This window comes from Arachis duranensis, chromosome 6, assembly GCF_000817695.3.
Source record: "Arachis duranensis cultivar V14167 chromosome 6, aradu.V14167.gnm2.J7QH, whole genome shotgun sequence".
Classification (NCBI taxonomy): domain Eukaryota; kingdom Viridiplantae; phylum Streptophyta; class Magnoliopsida; order Fabales; family Fabaceae; genus Arachis; species Arachis duranensis.
This window is the reverse complement of record NC_029777.3, coordinates 107701404-107710615: the sequence shown is the minus strand read 5'-3', so window position 1 is coordinate 107710615 and position 9212 is coordinate 107701404.

Sequence of the window (9212 nt, the reverse complement as noted above, 5' to 3'; positions counted from 1 at the left end):
TAAAAAAGATCAAACAAATTGAACAAACCTTGTAATACTAATGGGAAATTCATCTCCTTAATATTACAAATAATAGGAATTAATCACATAAATACATTAATATTACAAAATGTACTAATAAAACATCCTAAAATATAACTCAACCCATTTTTTGTCTCATAACAATACTGTCATTCAACCAATAATATCTCTTTCATCTCTTTCCTAATGTAAAGAATTAAAAAAGATCAAACAAATTGAACATGCAATACTAATGGTGAATTCATCTCCTTAATATTACAAATAATAGGAATTAATCACATAAATACATTAATATTACAAAATGTACTAATATACTTGACAAATAGGTAAGACATGATACAACAGTGCCTTTTGATCGATTTTAGAATACGTCAAGCAACATGTAGAGATGAATTAATAGCATAAAAATAGATAAGAAGACAGCACGGAAGGTTCAAATAATCATTGAATACAATGCAAAGTTACTTATTCATTGAGATCTCACATTATACAAACAACTTTTATGACTTAAGTTTGCACATTTTAAATAAACAATTGTAACTAATGTTATTATTTATTTTACTATGATATGTACAAATCACTTATAGTACAAAACTACAAACTAACTGGAAATAGATATGAGCATGGATGCATGACTATATAGTGTAGTGAGGTGAATTTTGATGAGTTCAAATCTAGCATCATATAATACAATCCATAGTTGAAGAGTTTAGCAATGAAAATGTACAAATATGCATTGAAAATGTACAAAATTTCAATAAACATTACTAAACAGAGGCAAGAAAGAACAATCATCATTTAGCAACAAATACTACAAGAAAAAGTCTAGGGGGCCAGCAATTTTTGTGATTGTTAGCCATCACCTAGCCATCAATGATAATTTAATGGTGTGAGATTGGTGTGAGATTTCATCTAATGGCTCACCTTCCTCTGCTGGTTACATGCTGGCCAAAATTCAATAAAACTGCTGGCCCCCTAGCATTGCTCTAACTACAAAATAGCAACAAGTAAAAAAGAAAGAAAACCAGATAAACTCAATCATAAATACTATTACCAAATTAAATAAAAAATCAACCAAAAATCACCTTGCAAATCCAATTAAAAATAGTTTTCACTTTGTACCCTAAACACCAATTAAATCACATGAACCAAAATTAATTTGAGGGAAAACAGCACAGTTCAATGCTTATGAGTTTACTGAGAAAAAAATCGGCAACAGCAGCAAAAAAATCAGTTATCATTTATCACAAATTTCAGATTCAAAACACAAATCAATAATAAAGTAATCAGAGATATTCAAAATCACAAATCACTACTTCAGACTTCAGAGACATTCAAATTCAATAATCCAAGTACTCAACAGAAATCACAGTGCCACTAACCTTCCACCACAGCAGGACGTCAACGGCGAGATGACGGCGCAGAATCTGGAAGCCTTGAACAGCAACTTCACCGGCAGAATGGATGACGCGCCGAGCTAGAGAAGCTCTGGTCGTGTGCCTTTGGGACAGGGGAAGGAGGAGGCCACGAAGACGCAGACAACCACGAAGGCGGCGGCAGTTCTGGCGACGAAGTTGGGTTTTAGGTCTGGGGAACCTTAGGGCTAGCTGCTTCGATGTTCAAAGGAAGGGGGTGTTTGGTGTGTGTTGGGGGTTAACCTGATGTTGGATAATTGTTAGGTTTTATCCTAATTTCGAGTGGATAAGGTGAGAAACTACTTAACCCTCTATAAATCATTAATTAGAAAATTCTATGTTAATTTTAGTGAATTTGGATTGTATTAGATTGAATTAGGTGTTTTGGAGTTAAATTGGTGGTCATTGGAAGCTTAAAATTGAATCATGGGAGCTGGAAATTCAGTTGGTGAGGAGTTGGAGCTTTGGAACTTGGGAAACAGTGGATGATTAAGGCGTTTCGATCTTAGAAAAGAATCGGACAAGGTATGGTCTTGGTTTCTCGTATCTAAATTATAATGTGTCGTGAAAACTTAGGTTAGTTGACCGTAAGATAGAAATTGAATTGTTGATGTTGTTGATGGTTGAGATTGATTAATATGGATATTGGTTAGTGATTTTGAGGTTGTAATTGGTGCTATTATGAATGATATGTCTAACTTGGTATATGAGATTGATAAATGATAATGATGATATTTTTGAGATGTGGATGTTGTTGATGATTTAGGATTGGTTGCTATTATGAGGTTTGGCTAATTAAGGTTGTTGTTGGTGAAATAATATAAATTTTATAGAGATTGATGAAGTGTATATTCATGCTGTTGATGATTTTGTGTAATGTTGCTTTGGATATGGTTATGAAGGAATGAGTTATAATAAATTTGAAAATGAAATTGTTTTGAGCTTGACCTGGCAAGGTTCGTGGTGGTTTATCGCATGCCCAGTGTCGAGATGTATGTGGGCTTCGTGGTGGTGTACCGTCCACAAGTTTTAAAAGTGAATGTTGTATGGGGTTTGTGGTGGTGTACCGCTCACATGTTTTTAAAGAGAATGTTATGTGGGGTTCGTGGTGGTTTACCGCTCACATGTGTGTGTTGTTTTTCCAATTAAAAATCTTGCGAGGTTCGTGGTGGTGTACCACTCGCAATGGTGGGGTTCATGGTAGTGTACCACCCACCGATTTTCGAGAAGACGATATCTGGGTTAGCTGCCGGATGTGTCAGGTTCTGGCTAAGTAACCTATACATGAGCTTATTGCCAGTAGGAAAGGCATGCATCATATGCATTTATGTGACTTGTTTGGTTTTGCATTACTTGGGTTTGCTTACTTGAATATCTATGCTTATTTGCTATATTTGAATATCTACTTGTGCTTGCCTTGCTTGTTTTGTTTGTCTGTCCATCGGTGTTTCGGAGGATTGGAGAAAGGGATGATGAGCTTAGGGGTTAAGTTAGAATTTGAGATGGAACCAAGAAGCCTTAGATACTTCACCCTGTTTATGGTTTAAAATGTTAGTTTTAAGTTTGAATCTATTGTCGGAAGTTCTAGGATCGCCTTTGGCTTTTACAGGACCTTATATGTTAGTTATGTGGGCATCGTTAGCATGCTGAGAACCTCCGGTTCTCAACCCATACATATTTTTTGGTTTTCAGATATAGGTCAAGCGGCACCTCGCTGAGGCATTCTGGGAGCATCTGTCAGCGAAGGATTCTTAAGTTTTGGGTTTATGTTTTGGTATATTATATATATGGAGACATTTATCTCTCCACGGTGTATATATTATGCTTTGTCCCTACTAGAGGTTGACTTGGAGAAGCATGTTTTAGAAATAGTATTTTGGGTTATCCTTGTGTATATATATATATGCTCTGATCGGTTTTAACTTCGCTAACCGAGTCAGAAGCTTTGCTATCCATATCCTTGGAAGTCACCTCTTATGTATATATTTTTTGCTCTACTCTTATCCTATTTATTTTATGCTAACTTTCACGTGAGTGTTGCGCTTTTCGGTTTAACATTTTGTTTTATCTTTCCTTCAAAGGCTCCTCGGTAAAAATTCCTTTCAACTATTATTAATATATATTTTTACTTTTAGAGGTCGTAATACCTTGCCACCTCAGTTTTATGACTTTAGCATAAGACTTTGTGTGGTAGGGTGTTACATTATGGTATCAGAGTAGTTTGTTCCTATAGAGCTTGAGGGACGGACTGACTATGCTTCTGAGCATACTATGGTTGTGTGTACATGCTATTTAGGATGTTTGCTTGACATATATAGCATAAATGTTCATGAGCATACCTTTGGAGACTCGAAGCACTAGACTTTAGATATTAAGACTGATCACCTTAATATCAATTGTTCGGTGTGGACATGACCCAAATGGCGTCTCATGGATGCGAGCGAGATGATACGGTTGATCTTAGGGTTGCTGCTGTGCGAGCTACTACTGAAAGGGATGGAGGCGATGATGGATTAGGTGGAGAGACAACCAAGGACTAGAACTCGTGCAACTGAATAAATGGTCGACAGCGTTTAGTTAGAGAGATAAAGAGATTCAAGGAGTGTTCTGGTAGAGTATATGAATGACTAATATCCTAGTGGCTTATAATCAGAGTAACGCTGCAGAAGCACAGTAAATTTAGTGGCTCTAGAATCGTAGAAACGAGAGAAAGGAGACTTGGGATATGCAATGATTTGGATGGTTGTCATAAGGTCAGAGATGTAAAGTGTGAGTGTGTGGTTTAGGTTATTGTGGAATTGACTCTGATTAAGGGATTGAAGAATTGATTAGTATTTGAGATAGTTGAGAAGGATTAGAGATTAACTTGAATTAGACGAAACTCTTGAAGGGTAAAGAAGTTTGCAGTCATTGAAAAGGAACTAGACTAAGTTAAGAGGGAAACAAACGGGTATAGTTAGGATTGAATTTGATTAAGTTTATGATGTTGTACCTGAGACTAGAGAATGTGAATTTGTGTTTGAATTTAGGTTGGAAGAATAGCGAAAAGAATGATAACAGGTCTATTTGATATGAGAGAGCATATATGAAGATTTGAGAGTGAATTTTCGAGGACAAAAATTTCTGTTAGGTGATAGAATGTAAATCCCGAGTAATTAGTGAATAATTAGCTAATAAATTAATTATTAATAAAATAAATTATAAAATGGAATTTTATGGTTTAGTGAGGTAGAACTAATTAAAATAAGAATTTTGATACTAATTTTAAAGAATTTGGCCCAAGATTGAGTCGAATAGGCCGAACCGGATGAACTGGACCCAAAACAGGCCCAAGGCCCAACCCAAGCCCACAATTAATAAAAGCTTCAGCTCTTCTTCCTTGTTTCATAATGAAACACATTGTGGAATGGATGAAGGGGAGAAGGCACATGCAAAACCCTTGGCTAGATTTCAATCTCACATAACTTTTGATCCGGAGTTTCGATTGATGAGCCGTCAGCGGCCACACGTTCGTCTTGAAATCCTCTTCAAGACTCACTAAACAATTTGGTAAGAGAATCACATTTTCTTACCCAATTCTTCCCTTTTCATTTTGTGACTTAAGTTTTGGAAATTGAGAGATTTTGTAATTTCGATGGTTTAGAAATACTCTAGTGGTGGATAATTGTTAGGTTTCACTCGAATTTTGAGTGGATAAGGTAAGAAACCACTTAACCCTCTATAAATCATTAATTAGAAAATTTTATGTTAATTTTAGTGAATTTGGATTGTATTAGATTGAATTGGGTGTTTTGGAGTTAAATTGGTGGTCATTGGAAGCTTAAAATTGAATCATGAAAGTTGAAAATTCAGTTGGTGAGGAGTTGGAGTTTCGGAGCTTGAGAAACGGTGGATGATTGAGGCGTTTCGAGCTTAGGGAGGAATCGGCCAAGGTATGATTTTTGTTTCTCGTATCTAAAATATAATGTGTCGTGAAAACTTAGGTTAGTTGACCGTAAGATAGGAATTGAATTGTTGATGTTGTTGATGGTTAAGATTGATTAATATGTATGTTGGTTAGTAATTTTGAGGTTGTGATTGGTGCTATTATGAATGATATGCCTAACTTGTTATATGAGATTGATAAATGATAATGATGATATCTTTGAGATGTGGATGTTGTTGATGATTTATGATTGGTTGGTATTTACGAGGTTTGGCTAATTAAGGTTGTTGTTGGTGAAATAATGTAAATTTTATGGAGATTGATGAAGTGTATATGCATGTTGTTGATAATTTTGTGTAATGTTGCTTTGGATATGGTTATGAAGGAATGAGTTATAATAAATTTAAAAATGAAATTGTTTTGAGTTTGACCTGGCAAGGTTCGTGGTGGTTTACCCTCTTGTCCAGCGTCGAGATGTATGTGAGGTTTGTGGTGGTGTACCATCTACATGTTTTAAAAGTGAATGTTGTGTGGGGTTCGTGGTAGTGTACTGCCCACATATTTTTAAAGAGAATGTTATGTGGGGTTCGTGGTGGTTTACCGCTTACATGTGTGTGTTGTTTTTCCAATTGAAAATCTTGCGAGGTTCGTGGTGGTGTACCACTCGCAATGGTGGGGTTCGTGGTGGTGTACCGCTCATCGGTTTTCGAGAGGACGATATCCGGATTAGCTGCCGGATGTGTCGGGTTCTGGCAAAGTAACCGACACGTGAGCTCACGGCCAGTAGAAAATGCATGCATCGTATGCATTTATGTGACTTGAATTACTGTACATAATAACAAATTGCCTTAATAGTAATTAATTTACATATTTATTTTTATTTTACTAAGGTCTATAAATAGTGTTTTTCTATCATACATACATCTAAATTTGAGAGTCAGTTCATAATTTTATATTTAGTATTTTTTTTACTACTTCATAGAATAAGAATGTATTCTTCATTTTTTTATTGAAGTTGATCCTTTTAAGGTACAATTTATAATTTTTTATAATATTTTTCATATACTCATTCTATTATATTATTCTTTTAATAATTTATTAAATGTTGTTACTCTAAGTTGTTCTTATCGTCTAATTGTTCCAGTTCAATTGTCTTTTACCACAATCGTTTACAATGCATCACATCTATAAAATACCTCATCGAGTTGTCTTCACTGATTCGGATTCCAACTACATGGATGTAAACGTTCAAAGAAGGGGCAATAATCTCTACTTTACCGAATGATTGTTAGATCTACTCACCTATTATGACCAACCTAATGGAATGTGGTTAAAGGAGGATGAGTAAATTATTATTATTTTAATTATTAATGCATTATTAAACTACTTATCAATAATTTTAATTATCTAACATTTATAATTTACTCATCCTCCTTTTTTATCAAATTATTATAATTGTTTGGTTGCATAATTTCTCATTAGATTCACCATCCTAAATTGGTCAATTTGGTTCAAATTCAGATTTTGTTTTTCTTTTTGTTTTTTTTTTAATTGCTCTTACTGCAGCAAGTGTCCTCAGATTTTTATTGTGAGCTGCAAAATGAATGTCCCAAACTCTCAATACTTTTGTCTTCCTTTTCGTTGTGTTTTTAACTCTATTGAGGTACTATTAATTTTAAATTTGTACGAATTTTAAATGTTGATACTTACGATATTATTTCAGTTGGTTGTCGTTACGAGAATGACTTTATACTATACATGACTAAAGACTAGAATAGATTCAATATTGTTTAAGTAATTTTGGTTTTAATATTAGTATTTGATTAAATTATAATTAGAGAATTTTAAATTATTGCCTCAATTTACATATTATGATTATTTTTCGTGGATGTACTATTTTTAAACAATTTAATAATTAATAAAATAAAGTAGTGTCAAGTATATTATTTAAGTTTATTTTTATTCTTTATTTCTTTATTGGTATTTTCATTATATTTGACAAAAAAAACTCTACCTAAATATATAGTTTTTGTTGTCCTAAGCACAATTTAGTTGCCAATAAAAATCGATTTTATCTATAAAAAATAATGAAACATGTATCTTTTGATATTATATTAATATAGTAAGTAGACATTATGATATAATAATATCTTTAATTGTATTATAATTGTCTCATAAATAATATATGATTATATTATTTTAGAAAATTTTTTTTATTATAATTATATCAAATCAATATTTAATTATGATAAAATATGTTAATTATAATTATTATATCATAAAATTATAATAATTACGATAGTTATGTTATATATTTTAATCATTTATGTAAGTAAATAAATTAGAAAACAATCAAATCAAATCATGACGGTAAATAAATAATATAGAATATTATTATATATTTAATTGCATTATAATTAGCTCATGAATAATGTATGATTATATTATTTTAGAAAAATATTTTTATTATAATTATATCAAATCAATATTTAATATATTATTTAAATCTAACTTTTATATAACAATAATATTATATATATTTATATATCACTTTTTTAAACTCATTCTTACAAATATATATTGGCATATAATTAATATAGATAACATATATACTTAATAAATATCTTTATTAAATTAATTATAACGATTAATACAAGATAATCAATTATAGCAAGAATTTTCATAAAAATAATTGACTACTAATTTGAATATAATTGATATATTTAAATTGATACAACTTATAAGATTGAGAATATGTAGTAATTATAGCAATTATTATATCAATTATAATAATCATTCACGTGATTTCATATACAGTAATTTTTGAATTATAATTGTCACATAATTACTGTTGAATATTATTTAATTTTAGATGTTTTATAGGTAATATTCATTATCACATGAATTATCATCATTATTCAATAATAATAATAATAATTTCGAATTATATAATTGATAAAATTCTAATTCTCATTCGTATGTAATAATTTTACAGTTTTAGTCAATATATAATAATAATATTATTATTATATGGACATCAAATTAATTAGTTAACAAATTGAATTTAGCTTATGAAGTTTTATTTTCTACTCAAATTTTTAATCATTAGTGATTTTATTTTTTATATTTACAGTAAATTTTGACTATAAAAAGAAAAAATTAGTATTGATTGTTTCCTATTTTATTTATTTACAGTCATAATTAAATTTGATATAATTATAGTAAGTCTCTATAATTATAGTAATATAAAACTGCTTCATATATAACAATAATATTATACATATTTATATATCTCCACTTTTATCTCTTTTTTCGGAATTTTGACATATTATTAATATAGATAAAATATAATATTAAACTGCTTTGTTATACATATATATATGAAGTTATAAAATAACCCGTATAATTTATACGTATGGCATAATACGTATGTAAAAAAAAAATTCCATACTTTTTGTTAACCACTATTTTGTTATACGAAATTGATTGAAATTATATAATTTCTATTTATATAATTTTTTTCTATTAGTAGCAATTAGTATCTGCATTAAAAATTCATACCGTTTCTAAAATTGGGTTTTCTTCTAACTAATGAAAGTGAGGTGTCGATTCCTCGTGAATCTATTTTGCCGCCAAAATGAATGCACTATTTTCTCTCCTAAGTTTATTTTATAAAAATATCTTTATTATACTTATACTATAATTAGCATTTAAGTAATAATGCATAATTATACTAATTTAAAAAATATCTTTATTATAGTTATATAAAATCAATATTTAATGCATTATTAAACTACTTATCAATTATCAATTGAAAATATTTTTAATTATTTTAATTATAATAATAATAA